We start from the raw sequence: 13,945 nt of genomic DNA on the forward strand, positions 1-13,945 counted from the left end.
CCCATACCTATCACACTGATTGTGCAATGCGCTGAGTATAATGATTGTAACCCTTTGACTGATTGGATGGTTAAGGCTTGGTCAAATCTAGCTGATTTTAAGTCTCTCACCAACTTTCTCTCCAGCTTCCAGCTCTTTCCGTGCCCTCTCCATGATTTTCGTTATTGCTTAAACCTTTTAGTTGCGCGCGACCCTTTAATCAAACCGCGGTATGAACAGCGCCATCTTCTATGTGACCAACGCAATATGTATTGTAAATACTTAGTGTTGCAATTTATCTCATAGGTACGTTACTCCAACCCAGAGGCATACCGTCAGTGGCAGATTCATAAGAACTTCTTTCAAGAAGGCAGAACTTAAAATTTACGAACTCTCGGCATTTTCCTGTTGACAGAAGTCTAGATATAACCATGGTTGAGGCGATTCACTTTCTGGCGCAATTAAATGAATACTCGCACATTATTGCAGTGAAGTTAACTCTTGTTTTATTGCTACTTTTTTGACGTTGGCAGTTCACTCTATCGCCCTATTTTCTAGCTCAAAATTTCATGAACAATAAAGAACGCCCTTCCGTTGATAAATTATAGATGAAAGTCATTTCGGTTCGAAATAAATTTATTATTATGTTGGTTTCCAATAATAATCGGAATAATTACAATATTTCCCTCATCAAGCCTAAGCTAGGAGGGCTTACCGCTGAAAAGGTCGACTTTCACGCATTCCTCTAGTTCGTAAGAAAAGTTGTGCAATGAGTATGCTTAGCACTCTTGCCAAGATGGAATAGCGATGTCCGCCTGGGGAAATATTATTGGAAGTTGTTTCAATTTTGCATTGGAATAGCTGATGGATTGAAAGGAAGAAAGTAGAATCCTTCGTACTTTCGAGTTTTGTGTTATGTGTTCGTGTGAGTGGAGGAACTTAGTTATTTTAAGTGGTCTGCTATTTACGTTTACTAAACGATGACCTTGAGTTGAAAAGATTCTCGTTTCTGTAGACCATGTCAATATTCATTCTGTATAATGGAACTCCTTTTTTCCGTGTTCTGCCGCGGGCAAATATTTGCTGAATTATTATCATCGTGCGGCGGGCAGCGATACGCCAACTGTGCAAACGCTTTCAGAGGTCTCACGGACGATTGTATTTTTGGAAATTCTCGGAACTTACAAAGTATGATGATTATTTTAAAAACATTCCTTGTATTTTTTTACCATTCTCGATAAAATGCTTCTTTCTCGTGCCCGTAGATTATGAACCACTGAGTTTTCCTTTCACCCGATTCCCTAAGTACAGTGAACTTACAGGTAGTGACAGTCGGCCCTCGAGTTCTTCAACGTCTAAGATATTTTTATTCCTATGTTTAACTTCAATTTCAATTAATTTTTTATCATGTTATGCATATTTTAAATTTAAATCATTGATGTTTATTTTATCCATGGGAAACTGGTTATCCGGGCAAACAGTAGAGTGAAAGAAACAATTTTTAAAAAATCTCCACCATAGTAATAAAAAAATAATGCAAAAAACATATGGCAGAAATGAAGAGTTGCAACGAATATGTAGATTGACCGATCCTCCTTCTTAGTCAGACTACTCAATTCAAATAGTTACCATCCGAATGTTAGGCAGAGTGTTCAAAGGAACTCGGATTGGGCGAAGCCGTGAGTCCCGGGAGGTGTCGTCCGGATTGAACTCCGGGCCCTTCAGTCAGTAGCCCAGCGCTGCACCGGTTTGACGCGGGATTTTCCCAATTAATGCAAAACTTGTGAAATCACCTGATATGCCGCGAATGTCGCCAATAAATGCAGTCAACCATCTGCCGCCATTATTTCCATTTCCCAAGACTGATCGAGATGTGCTTGTTGTTTTATTTCGCTGCTAAGCATTGGAATTAATTTCTTCTTCTTGCCTTGCAGGACCTCCCTCATCTGACAGGAAGGGACGCCGGCTCAACTGACGCCAGCCGTAAGTTTCGCTTGACTCTCTTCATTCTACACCCGACTGAATGCTTTTGCTTCCCCCCCCCCCCTTTCCACAACGTCGTTCCCGCCACCACACTTCTGCATTCCGTCTTTCCACCCTTCCTTCCCTACTCCTTTGAACCCCGTTGCAGGGCCCATAAGATAATGTAATGACGTGTTTCCTCCTCGCGGTCTTCAATTGCTGCTCCGACCGACTCGTTAAAGCGGCGGTCGTAATTGGTATATATACTCATGTGTACATATATTATAGCATGTATATGAACGCAAGGCTAGTAGGGGAGGTGGATAGGGGCTGACTCGAAGCAAAAAAAAGGTTTTCTTGATCGGGACTTGAACCCCGGACCTTCGATTTGCCAGAGCGATGCTCCACCAATTAAGCTATCGAGGAAACGCAATTACTACTTCACGATAATATCGCGGGAAGCTCTCAAATTTAATTTTCGCCATTGCGAGTTCATAACTGGTTTGCCTTGTGTGTGTGGTATGTTTGTGTGTATGTATGAACGCACACATAACGGTCAGTAGAACGAAGTTGAAGATTTCTGGCAGTTAGATTAAGGGATAATAAAATCTCCTTGTTCTTGGAAGTCAATCCCCCCATCCTTGAACATATTTAGAATTGACTTACGTTGGGCTGATTTCCCTCAAACTCGAGTAATGGAACCAAATGTTTTGAGCCAAGCCATTTTTATTGCCGTTTTCAATGCTGGATTTTTATTTGCGAATAGAAAAATTTCCAAATTCATCTGCAACACTGTCTAATGTGTAATGCCTATAATCTAGACGTGGGAGTTCCCTGATTTCGCAAGTTCATGACCTGACTGCTTTTATTTTCCGGAGGACACCCGTCAGCCCTCCCGTTGATCCCATTTTCCATACGTTTCACCGTCTTCGAAGCGGACCCTCCGCGCCTCCCTCTCCAAAAGTCTGGAATTTCAGATCTCGGCTCACGCGTCTTTCGATCGCATATGCATGGACTCCGCCCGGCGCGCTGGGCCAACCGCCGCCGATACTTCCATCTTGCTCCTTCCTCTCGCTCGTCTCAGAAGTGAGCCCCTTATCCCTCCCCTTGACCTCCCCAGGCCCTCCCACCACCCCCGCCCGACGGGGGCCCTCCGTTGCGGGTGGCCTGAAAAGGCCTCACTCCCACCCCCCCTAATATTTTTCTCCCTCCACTCTCCATCACGTCGGAATTTGAGAGAGAGAGAGGCGCCTGTGTCGAAAGAGCCGTGTTGGGGGAGGGGGGAAGAGAGAATGATTGCCGGCGTGAGGATTGACAGATTATGAGGGAGATGACGGCGCAGTCGGATGTTTCTTTTTTTAATATGAGCTTTGGTCTTTATAAGCGGCGTCAACTTAGGAGTGAGGGTGAAAAAGGGAAATAAAAGAAGAATGTTTGATGGAAACGGGACTCTCTCTCTCTTTTCACTATATCTTCTTTCCTAATCCCTCACCCAATCTTTCATCCGTCCACTCACAGTGTGTTATCCCTGTCCCCCTCTCGGTTATTCGCCACCCTCTTCCAAATAAAAAAAACCACTGAAACCACTTTGCCATCCTGATGTTCCTCATAAACCCCGAGAGAATGTTTTTCTAGGTGTCCAAGGAGTTGTCGCACTTGGAAATAATAGATTTAATGGAATTTGAAAAATAAATCTTGGAGGATTGCTCTTAACTTGAATAAGTGAATTTAGTTAGTCTAGATTGCAAGGTTTTTGCACTTTTTGGGGAATGACCCATTTTTATTTGAGACATCAGCTGTGAAGTTGATAAGTAATTAGGACCATCTGTATTCATATCTACGATCTATTTATACTCTAATATGGATGGTCATATACGCGAACCAGAAATTTCCTTTAATATTCTCAATCAGTATCTAGGTATTCCGTGAGCTACTCCGCAGTCCATTCTAAAATGACAAAACGGTAGATATTTCATGGAATAATGGAAGTTTTCATACATAACATAGTGGAATATGAAAGATTTGGTAGATAGAAAATCTGTGCGTAGATAAACAGGGGACATCGCGATTGTTTTCTGTGCAAACATTTGCCTTTTGACTTGTTTCCTGACTCTGTTTCACGCAACAAACTCATCTCTATCCCTGTGATAATTATTCCAAAATAATGTATTCTGGCATTAGCTTTAAAGTGAGGTTAGTTGGCCAGATATTGGCTAGTTGCAGTTGAATTTGGCTCCCTTGATTTAGTATGATTATTTTCAAATATTTGCAACAATGTTTGCCCAATACCATCTCACTGAATTTAATCTAAGAAAGGGTAGTGTCAGATATGTAAATGATGATAGATCCCTGCCAAGCAATACGGTATGTTTTCTTGCTGTGATATCTTTCTTTTTCGCCCCGATCTCTTCCTTTACACTTATTTTCCGTCTTTTGATTTATTTACTTTTCCAATCTCTCATTCTCTCTCCGCTTTCTGGGCGCCCTGTCATATACACTTATGGGAGACCACGCTCTGATCTCCTCCGTCACCTCCAATTTAAGAAGCCATCATCTAAAGTGGACGGATGCGTGAATGGATGAAGCCTGTCGTCTGTGGAACAGTTTCTGTCGTGAGAACTTAATAAATTCATCTTGAACTTGCCTTCACAATCTACGGAGCAGCCGAAGGGAAAGATGTCTTTTATGTTCTTTTTACGTAGTACTTTTAAATAAATTAAAGTGGCACATTCATTCCCCATCCTTGCCTGTTTTAAAGGTAATGGGGCTCTGTAGATGTTTACTATGAATACTGAATTAGGTAGTTGGGTTATTTCCTGTCTACAGTGATCGCGAGGTGGGCTGCAGGATTGCAAAATTATCAATGCGATTGTGAAAAACGTTTTTAATGTGTTCTTGAATTCTCCCATGAGTACATAATTATTCCCACCCTTTTTCCCAAGATTTTCCTATAATTTAACATATATCGCAATATTGTAACTCAGTTGACTCATCCATAACTAAACCTTCCCTCAGATCGGATACGTGGAAGACCATGACTTTTCTAGTTGTGGCTGAATTCACTGGGAATGATTACTCTCTGTTACAAGCTTATTATTTAAAGAAAGTGGAAGGAATGTTAAAAATTGGAATGTATAGTATTCGTCTCCAAGTTAAGAAATAAGAATTTACGTCGTAACTATTTGCTTTTGTCTTGCTTAATTTTTATAAATTATTTGTTGCAGCTCTGTCATCATGTATCGTGATATACGAACCATACTTGATGGTGGCGCGTCTTTCTATAATGATGTGATAACATTCGAGCTTAATTGCCAATTTTTGTTTAGTGTTGGTTTCCCTTATATTAAAAGAGCTGTTTAAATTCTTCTTACGTATTTGTTGGCGTAATCCGAAATTATTTCTATACTGGAAAGTAAAGGATGTGAATTTATTTTCTGTGTACGGTCTTAAAAGGTCACTGCTTCATGCGATACTTGCTGGTACAGTTCCATCACTGAAAACTATGACACGTAATAAAGGGTAATTATCCACATCCCTTCTCAGCAACATTATCTCAACGTGTGGTGAGTGGGTAAAAATGATATCTGGCGTGTTTAGCGTTATGCAGATGACGTGTCGCAGAACTGAACATGGGAAGGGTGTAAATATACATTTGAAATTCTAAGTCACGGTCAATTTGGCCACGTTTTTGTTTGTGAAAATTGGTCAATTTTCTCCCTCCACGATCTTTGTAGCGTTCCCATCCGGGCTCGCTCGCCGTGAACTTCGTGACCGAATTTGACTCACCATGGAGTCGAGAGGGCGGGGAAAACGGGAGAGGAATCCACGGCGAGGACCCCCACACCCGCGTATCCGGCCCCCCGTTCGCACTTGACGGCTGTCGTATTGCGCGGAGCTCCCTTCTTTCCCCAAGCGCCCATGTTTCTCCATCCCTCTCGCCCCGTCGGAATTTACCATTATCAATCCCTTTGCTTCTTGCTCTTTCTCCAATTTGCAAGCAAGTTGCTGTTTAATAAGGAGCGCGCATATTCGAGAAAAAATTGTGACGGGTCATAATATTAAATTAAGGCCTTTCACAATCCCTCCAAGGTGTGGATTATATATTCGTCTTTGGCAATTTGGGTACATTCAATAAAACACCAAAGTTATGGATAAATTATTCGATTCAGTCATCACCACTGTGATGGCTCCAAAATCATAATTAATATCATAAAGATGAAAATCGAGGCATCCAAGGGGGAAGGGAATTTTCAATTTCGTTTAATTTCACTCGCACGAATAATCACTTGGAAAATTTGAAATATTAATCTTGAAAATATCTGGCCAAGAAGTAAAATTTTTAGTGTGAAACTCTCGCTAGAATGATCAAAGACCCTTTCTTTCTCGCGCATCTCAACTTCTTTTCCTCATTCTGCTGTAGAAGAAATTTCCTCCTCACTTTGCAATGGCCAAACAGGCTTCGGAAACACGTGCGCCAGGAGGATTTGCGGAGCTAGTTCGGCTGGTTATATATTTGTTTTTTAAGGGCTTGTCTCAAACTGACGCCCCGATTTCTCTGTTCTCTTCTGATCTTCTTTTCCTTCTCATGCTACTCTTCGCAATTGCCACTCCACTATTAACGTATATTTCCCAGCACACCACACCTAATCGTTTACTTCTATATTATTTTGTGTAATTGATTCAGTGTGTTGAATAGGTTAAATGGCTCTTGATTTTCAAAAGTAATTTTTTTTATCAGTGTCTTACATTTACGCGTATATCATGAAACATTGGTTGGATTTACGGATTTCATCCCTATTTCTGGAACTAAACCTTCCCCCATCATACCAGAAACCCCGATATTCCTAAAATACCTGGGCACGCCGTAACGTAAATTGTCCGTCTGAGCGACATCGAAGAGAAGATTGGAATTTCCGGGAATATTTGAAGATATAAAGGAGTATTGGGTATAAAAATCGGCAAAAAGCGTATATTAGGGGATTATGGGTATTACTACTCATTCTTGCCCTCTCCACTTTTCTGGGTCCCTAAATAAGAAAATTTTCTTTTAAAACAGAGTATACCTGAAAAATATATCGAAGCGAATTCGTTACAATTATTGTTTACGGTGATGGAGAACTCCCTCTGGTGTTTCAATGTCAATATATCTCCCCACCCTCTCGTTTTCATATCCAATGAGATCCTCATTGTACCTTTATTTTCACAATGCAGGCAATTCGTATCCTCTTGCGTGCCGAATTCCAAAAATGTGAAATCTCTGAAATTTTTTTTCTCCCGAACTTCCTACGGTTGGAACCCCCCCGGAGGACGCCGGTAGGCTTTAAAGGGGGAGTCGAGGAACACCAATCCGAGATTTCACACGTCAGCACCGCGCGCCTCCCTATTCCTCTCTCTTTCTCTCCCCCCGAGCTAATTCCCGAATTCATTCCTTTTCATCCTCTTGCCTTATTTTTGTTTTCATTTTGTCATATATTTTTTCCGGATTTCCTTTCCCCGCTATCCATGCTTCTTCAGCAGCCATTCATCCGTTCTCACCCTTATTTCTCTCTCCTTCTCTCTCTCCTTCCCGTCTCCCTTCTCTCATTCATTCATTCTATTACCGCCAGCCTTTTGGAATGAGCCGACCGACATACACACCCGCCCGGGTGTGTCGCCCCTCAAGTGCTTGAATTGGACCCTTCCCTCGCGTAATAAAAATATAAAAGGACGGATGAAAGGCAGTGGGAGGGGCGTGCGAGATTTATTTTTTGAGGTGTCGTGCCGTAGTTGGGACTGTGCGCGCATGGATGCATCTGTATCGAGAGAGTTAGTGAAAAGTTGTTAAAAAAAGTGAGAAAGTGTTGGAGAGGAAGGCATCGGAGCAGCCGTTAACGGAGGAGTGCGTGCGAAAGGGAGTGCCATTTGGCCGGGGCGTCGCAGGAGGGAAAACGGGCGGTGGGAAGCACTCGTATTGAAGGAGGACACTGGAAGGAAGGTGGAACAGTACAGTGTATCCGTTTTGTTTTCATATTTTTCCGTAGCACCTTATTTCCATCGCCTCCAATATCATATCTGTGTCGCCCCTTTCGCCCGTCTCTAATCCATAGAAAAGTAGATTCCATGTTTGATGATTGTATTCCAAAAAGTTTGATTGATCACTTCCTTATAAATATACGAGTACTATTTGCCTTTAGTAGTGGTTGCTTCTTCAGATTGTAAGCCTTCTTCACTAATTGTACGAGTATTATGGATACTTTATCCTTTCCTGCTTCTTCCATCAATAGTGACCCTGCTGTCCGTATAGCAAATCTCTTCTTCTACTTCAAGTGAGTCTTTACGTAATCTTTCTTGGAAAATATCTTCCCTACTTTGACTCCAGATCATTGCATTAAACAGTTCGATCTTGTTTATCTTGAGGATATCCCTCTTCACACCTTTCTCCAAATGTGTTAGTATCCTTGTAAGGTCTTCTTTCTTTTCTGACAGCGTAGCTATGTCGTTCGAACAACGAAGCGTACTTATCATTTCTCCTATAATTTGTACTCCCTCTTATTTTTTCCTTGATCCTCGTTTATTGCGTTACCAATGCACAGAATAAGTATCTTGGCCGATAATTGTCGGGAATCGAGATGGTGCGGGGTCTAACTTACTGGCTTCCCACCCAGAGGGCCCGGGTTCGAATCCCGGCGGTGTTGAATATTTTTCAGAGGTATCTCCGTCTACCTACTTGAGGTGCTATGTGGAGGGCACTTTGAGTGAGTCGGATGGGACGTTAAGCTGCGAACCCCTTGGCGCCTTTCGACAGGAGCAGGCTAATGCGGACGCCGGGTTTTTCTCCACCCTTCATCCTTTTCTATCCATCCCCTATGGCGCAAATGACCTCAGCTGTCGGTCGCCTTCCCTAAATACTACTACCGATAGTTGTCACGTGTAATATGAATGTAAACCTAAATCTAAGATGTATGAACACCAGTTTTATCGTAGTATCATTTTTCAAAAGTGTATAAAGATAATATAGTAAATAGTGATAAAATAACGTACACTATGTGGTTGTTGTGTTTAGTTTTCGTTAAACCGTATGTGTTGTACCCTCCATTGTAATTGAATTTTTTCTTAGGCTCGTAATATTGCTCCTACATGTTTCTACTCATGATGTTCGGATGGCATATTAATTGTTACCATGACGGAAAAGGCAAATAATCCTGGACCCCATCTTATTTTTAATTAAGTAAATAAACGAGGTAATGAAAGAGCTAAATTATTTTTTGTAAAAATAACACAGTGATGATTTTTGTTTACAATCCTCCCTTGATGGTTTGAAAGAAAATTAATGAATCTTTGTAAAGCTATTAGTACTGTTATGATTCTATACATCGAAATGAAATTTATTTGCTTAACTGATTCCATAATTATTCCGTTATTTGTTATTAATTAATTTTTCTCATTTTGTGTTTTCATTTATCTTCCTGTAAAAATACCCGTCGTTGAAATGACCCTTCCGTCCTTTTAAAATTGGTTCACTCGTATCAAAACGTTAATATCCCTCCTTTTAATGACGGGTCCCTCGCATCATAACATTCGTATCTCTCCTTTTAATGTTTGTTCTCCAGTTCTTGCACACAAGTAAATGAGACTGCATACCCATACCTGTACTCGTGAGTAATTATCTGTCCAAGGATTTGTATCCCTTCTCGACAATGTGAATATCTTATTTATTGCATCACAAAGATAGATACACAATTAAATTCCTTGCTATTCGACTGCTTTGCTTTTATAGTCATTGAAAACCCTGAATCCTCACGTACATTCAATTTGAGGTAGAATAAAGCTGAAGAGTCAAGGAAATATTTTAAACAAATTCTGATACTTTTGTAAGGGGTATTTCTCGAAAATTTAGTCCCTTTGCTGTCCTGGTACCGTTGCATCATTTATTTGTATTGAATATCTGTTACTCTCTTGGGGTCCAACTTTAATCTCTCACCACGAGTGACAAAGAATTACTATGAAATGGCGACAATGAAATGAATTAAGATCGGAAAAACATACATGGCAAAGGAAAAACCCTGGAGGAGGTCGGGTTCTCTATAAGTTAACCGGTTGTCCATCAGGAAAGGAGGAAGAGATAATCAATGAATCGAAAGCTAATGTTATTGGTGGTGTAACGTAACCCTCAAGTTGTGTCGAGACCAAGATAGCTTGGGAAAATGAGACAAACCGCTTCACTTGTCGTAATTATGTGAATTTCGACATCTTACGTCAAGATTTAAATGGAGTGAAAGTGCGCGTCAATCCCCCGATAAATCACTGTTGTTCTTATCTCGTTGAGAAGAATGAAGGCCCCCTCAAGCTCAAATTTCTCAGTGGGCTGCTCAGAGAGTCCGAGGCTATGGACACCCATATTTTCATAAAAAGGGTCTTATCGAGAAACTGAAGGTAGCGGTAGTGGCTGTAAATGCTCGAAAGGGGGCAGGGAACGGCGTGCCATCGCGTCGGATCTACGCGGTTGGCAATCCTGCGTGCGATCTCCCCTCCCTCCATCTTCCTCCTCCTGCAAGCCGTTGTTGTCTCCCCCGCCCCAACCAAATGGACCACAATGGAATAATACCACCTAGCACTAATAATACCACACCCATGTGCGGGATTGCTCGCTTCCTTGCACCCGGCTCGCACGTGGTCGCTTTGCGTGTAAGTACGTCGGTGTTTCTCGTGCGTACGCGCATGTCAGCGCATGCATGCAAAGGCCCTTTCGGCCAGCAAAGGCTCGCGGGTGAGTATATAACCCGTCTAGACAGGTCTCCAGGGATCAAGACCCTTCAGAAGTATACTCCCAGTTCGACTGGATTACGTCGGACGACCACTTTTATAACATGAAATGTTACGCAGCCGAAAAATAGGTGAATTTTTCATGAAATTTGCGTCATTGAATGGAAAAATTTTAACACTCGTCAATATTTTTCATGCATATCACTGTGACATTCATTGATTTTTAAAATAAAATTTCCATTTGCCCATTTCATGATAAATGGCGGTTACTTTTTTGTGTAGCCGATTCATCAAATCCCTTTCTGTCAACACTAGTATTTTTTACAAATACCAGGTGAACGATACGTTTATTTAACGAGAGATCTTTGGAAAATATTTCAATCGGGCAATATTCCGGAGAGACTTGTTCCTATTACTGTCATGTGTTTAGTTTATTGTAAATCTTGTTTTAAATAAATTAAGTAGAGTTTACTATGTGGGAAATCGCAATTAAAATAGGCGCCAATCATAAATCTAGTTTTTTACTATAAAGAAAGAGATTATGAAACATGAACACGGCAGAAAAATTTTGTTAAGTAGAATTTTTCCCGTATTTGTACATGATATGCTGTTTAGAGGTTTGGAGATATATTTTTTAATGTGTAACTGCAATTATGTCGTGTAATTGTTTACGGAGGAGAAAAATTAATTTTCATTATTTTTCCAATACGAAAAAGTTCCATATGTGTACTCCAACTATATGGGCAATAGTGAAACATTTTGACGGATTGCACGGACTTAGATTTTTAAAAATATTTGCGTTATACAGGGAGTTCATCGAAGTATCGTTCGATATGATTGAGTATATTTACTGTAGATAAGGTTTTGCCATTTCAATTGCAAACCTCGTGAAAGTGCCCACCGACAAGCGCAAAATATTATTTTATTGGTGGTAGTCCACCGGTCTACAAGGTTTACCCCTACCCCTTCGAGTTTTTTGATGGTCCCTTTGACTGCCCATTGGTTTATTTCTAAGCCTCACTCAACACGATGCAACGTGATACCCTTCGCGACAACACCTTTCTTCATTCCTAAATTCTTTCTGTCTGACTTCATTCCGTCCACTATGCTTAATTGTAGAATTGTCTGTGCATGAATGCCGATTGCTTTTCAGTAGTTCATATTTCTTTTTCTGGCTGTGAAGCGGTGTTGGTGCCGTTCACTTCTACCCTTCTAACAATATTCCCGGCGTCTAAGCACGTTTATAGCATCCACGAAGTTCATATAAATTCCCGGACACATCCCTAGATTTAAGACCTGAGGATCCAGGCCGAAGGTATATCTGAAAGTTTGGGCAGGGTGCAGCCCCTCTCTCCCCGCCCGCCCCGAGTTCGTTTGCTCCCCACCCTGCCTTTCTCGTAGCGGCCGTTGTGTAGTGGAAGAATGAGGGTGGACATCATTTCGGGCAAATGGGGGACGTGAGTGGGGAATAATGGATGGGAGGGGACGGGTGGGAATGTAGAGTGTGAGTTTAGAGATGGAATACCATGTGGGCGATGCTACTCCTTATAAATCGATTACGACGCTTGAATCCTGCATCCATATGGGCCCTATGTGAATGTAACATGTGTGGAGTGAATTGCGACACGTTCGATTCACGTCGCGATGTCAATCCATGGACTTATCCGCCGTTATTGACTATCAGTTCTCAAATTTCGAATATAATAAAAGCAACTGCAGGTTACCGTTGACTCCTTCGTTTTCGTCTCCCATTCTACACAAGTATCCTACATTTTATACCGTTTCTCTCTTCAGCTCCCAATGCACTTTATTCCCGCCACGCCGTGGAGTATAGCGAGTAATCTAACAAGAACTCATCCAAAATCCTTTTTGCCAACACTTGCTCCTTCTTGTTCCACCATCTTCTTCCTTCAAATATCTCGAGACCTCACTTTTTTAAAACGTTCTCCATCACTTGTTCACTCATTACAGTATGGTTTTCATATCGTATAAACTGAAACTTTTTTTTAAAGTTCTAATTTATTCGCACTTTTCAACGCACGGGGGTGCGAAACTTAGCAAGTTAGGAAATTAAAAGCTTCTGCTGATTGGTTTCTCAACCACCCAATCCATATAAGTTGCCTTAGGATAATAAGAACATTTATATTCATGCTAGTAAAACTTGCTTGTTAACTGAATAAAAGTGTGATTTTTATTCTAAAATAAATTGATATTTTGTTCTCAATTTCCTGAGGGGCCATACGCGAGGTTTGCGAATTCAGACGTTTATATTTTTACCCAACCTACCTAATGAAGGGTCGTTCATGTTGCAGGTACAGAAAATATCGATGCAGACTCCGCGTCGCTTACTGTTGTAAGCGACCCAAATTTCACTATCTATAATGAAATGTGGCCGAGAAACAATCAACCCAAAAGTCTTTACGTGGAGCATTTCCGCGATGGATACCCATGAACCAGATCATTTTATGGGGGCACGAATAAAAAAATCAGCTTAAGATGGTTTTAAGAGTGAACGTTATCCCCTTTTCGGTCAACCTTTGCCTCTCCCGCCTTGCTCGGTCATCGGGAATGACTTGGCGTGGGTGGCAGCGGCGAGGGAGCGGAAAGGAGGCAAGCGTGCTAACGGCACGGGGGGTCGCAAATGTGATGGGGGGGGGGGTGAAAGAAGGGGTTATGTGGAGAGCGCACTGGGGGAGCTGGAACTGCGGACAGGACGAGGGTTTTTTGAGCTCGTTTGGGAGAAGGTGAAGGGGGTCTAAAGGGGCGGGGAGGAGGGGTCAGATTGCGACCCGAGCTACCCGCAGGGGGTGGGGATCGGAGGGAAGGCTTGGTGTCGGATCGGGGGGCTCGTATGATTGAGGGGCGGGAAGGAGGGTAGATGTGGCATTGGAACTGTGAGGGGGAGGGGACGGCTTTTTGTGGTCTCTGATTCGGGCGTGGGGGGCTGGGGGAATGGAGACGTCCCCCTAGACGTCATTAGGCATGGTCCCGTGGAGGGCGGGGTGGTTCGCCGGGGGGCTTTACTCCGACCGACTGGGTATCGTGGGCATTGAATGGTGGAGGGCGAGGTGGTTGAGTAGATGAAAAATATTCCGTGGAAGTGGGATGTGGTTTATCAAAAACTGAATGAAAGGAAAGAGTTGGGATGGAGGGGAGAGGTGACAGCAACAGGGTTGGTTTTTAATTCGGCCCGGGGCGGGCTCTCCCACCCGTGGCGACGACTCGTTTACCCAGACCGCTAATTCGCCATCCTCGAGGAAAT

The 13,945-nt window shown here is 42.2% G+C and overlaps 1 protein-coding gene across 5 annotated transcripts in view; it reads left to right on the forward strand.

Annotated features, from left to right (window-relative positions):
- Positions 1 to 13,945, forward strand: part of cib (thymosin beta cib) — a 247,792-nt gene that overhangs the window by 74,662 nt on the left and 159,185 nt on the right. For all 5 annotated transcript variants that reach the window (XM_071587320.1, XM_071587319.1, XM_071587324.1 and 2 more), the window contains one exon: positions 1,914 to 1,962. The gene's annotated coding sequence lies outside the window, so the exon portion shown is untranslated. The remainder of the gene's footprint in view (positions 1 to 1,913; positions 1,963 to 13,945) is intronic.

The sequence above is a fragment of the Hetaerina americana genome, unplaced genomic scaffold (assembly GCF_022747635.1).
Source record: "Hetaerina americana unplaced genomic scaffold, ioHetAmer1.1.p SCAF_3, whole genome shotgun sequence".
In the NCBI taxonomy this organism is placed as follows: Eukaryota; Metazoa; Arthropoda; class Insecta; order Odonata; family Calopterygidae; genus Hetaerina; species Hetaerina americana.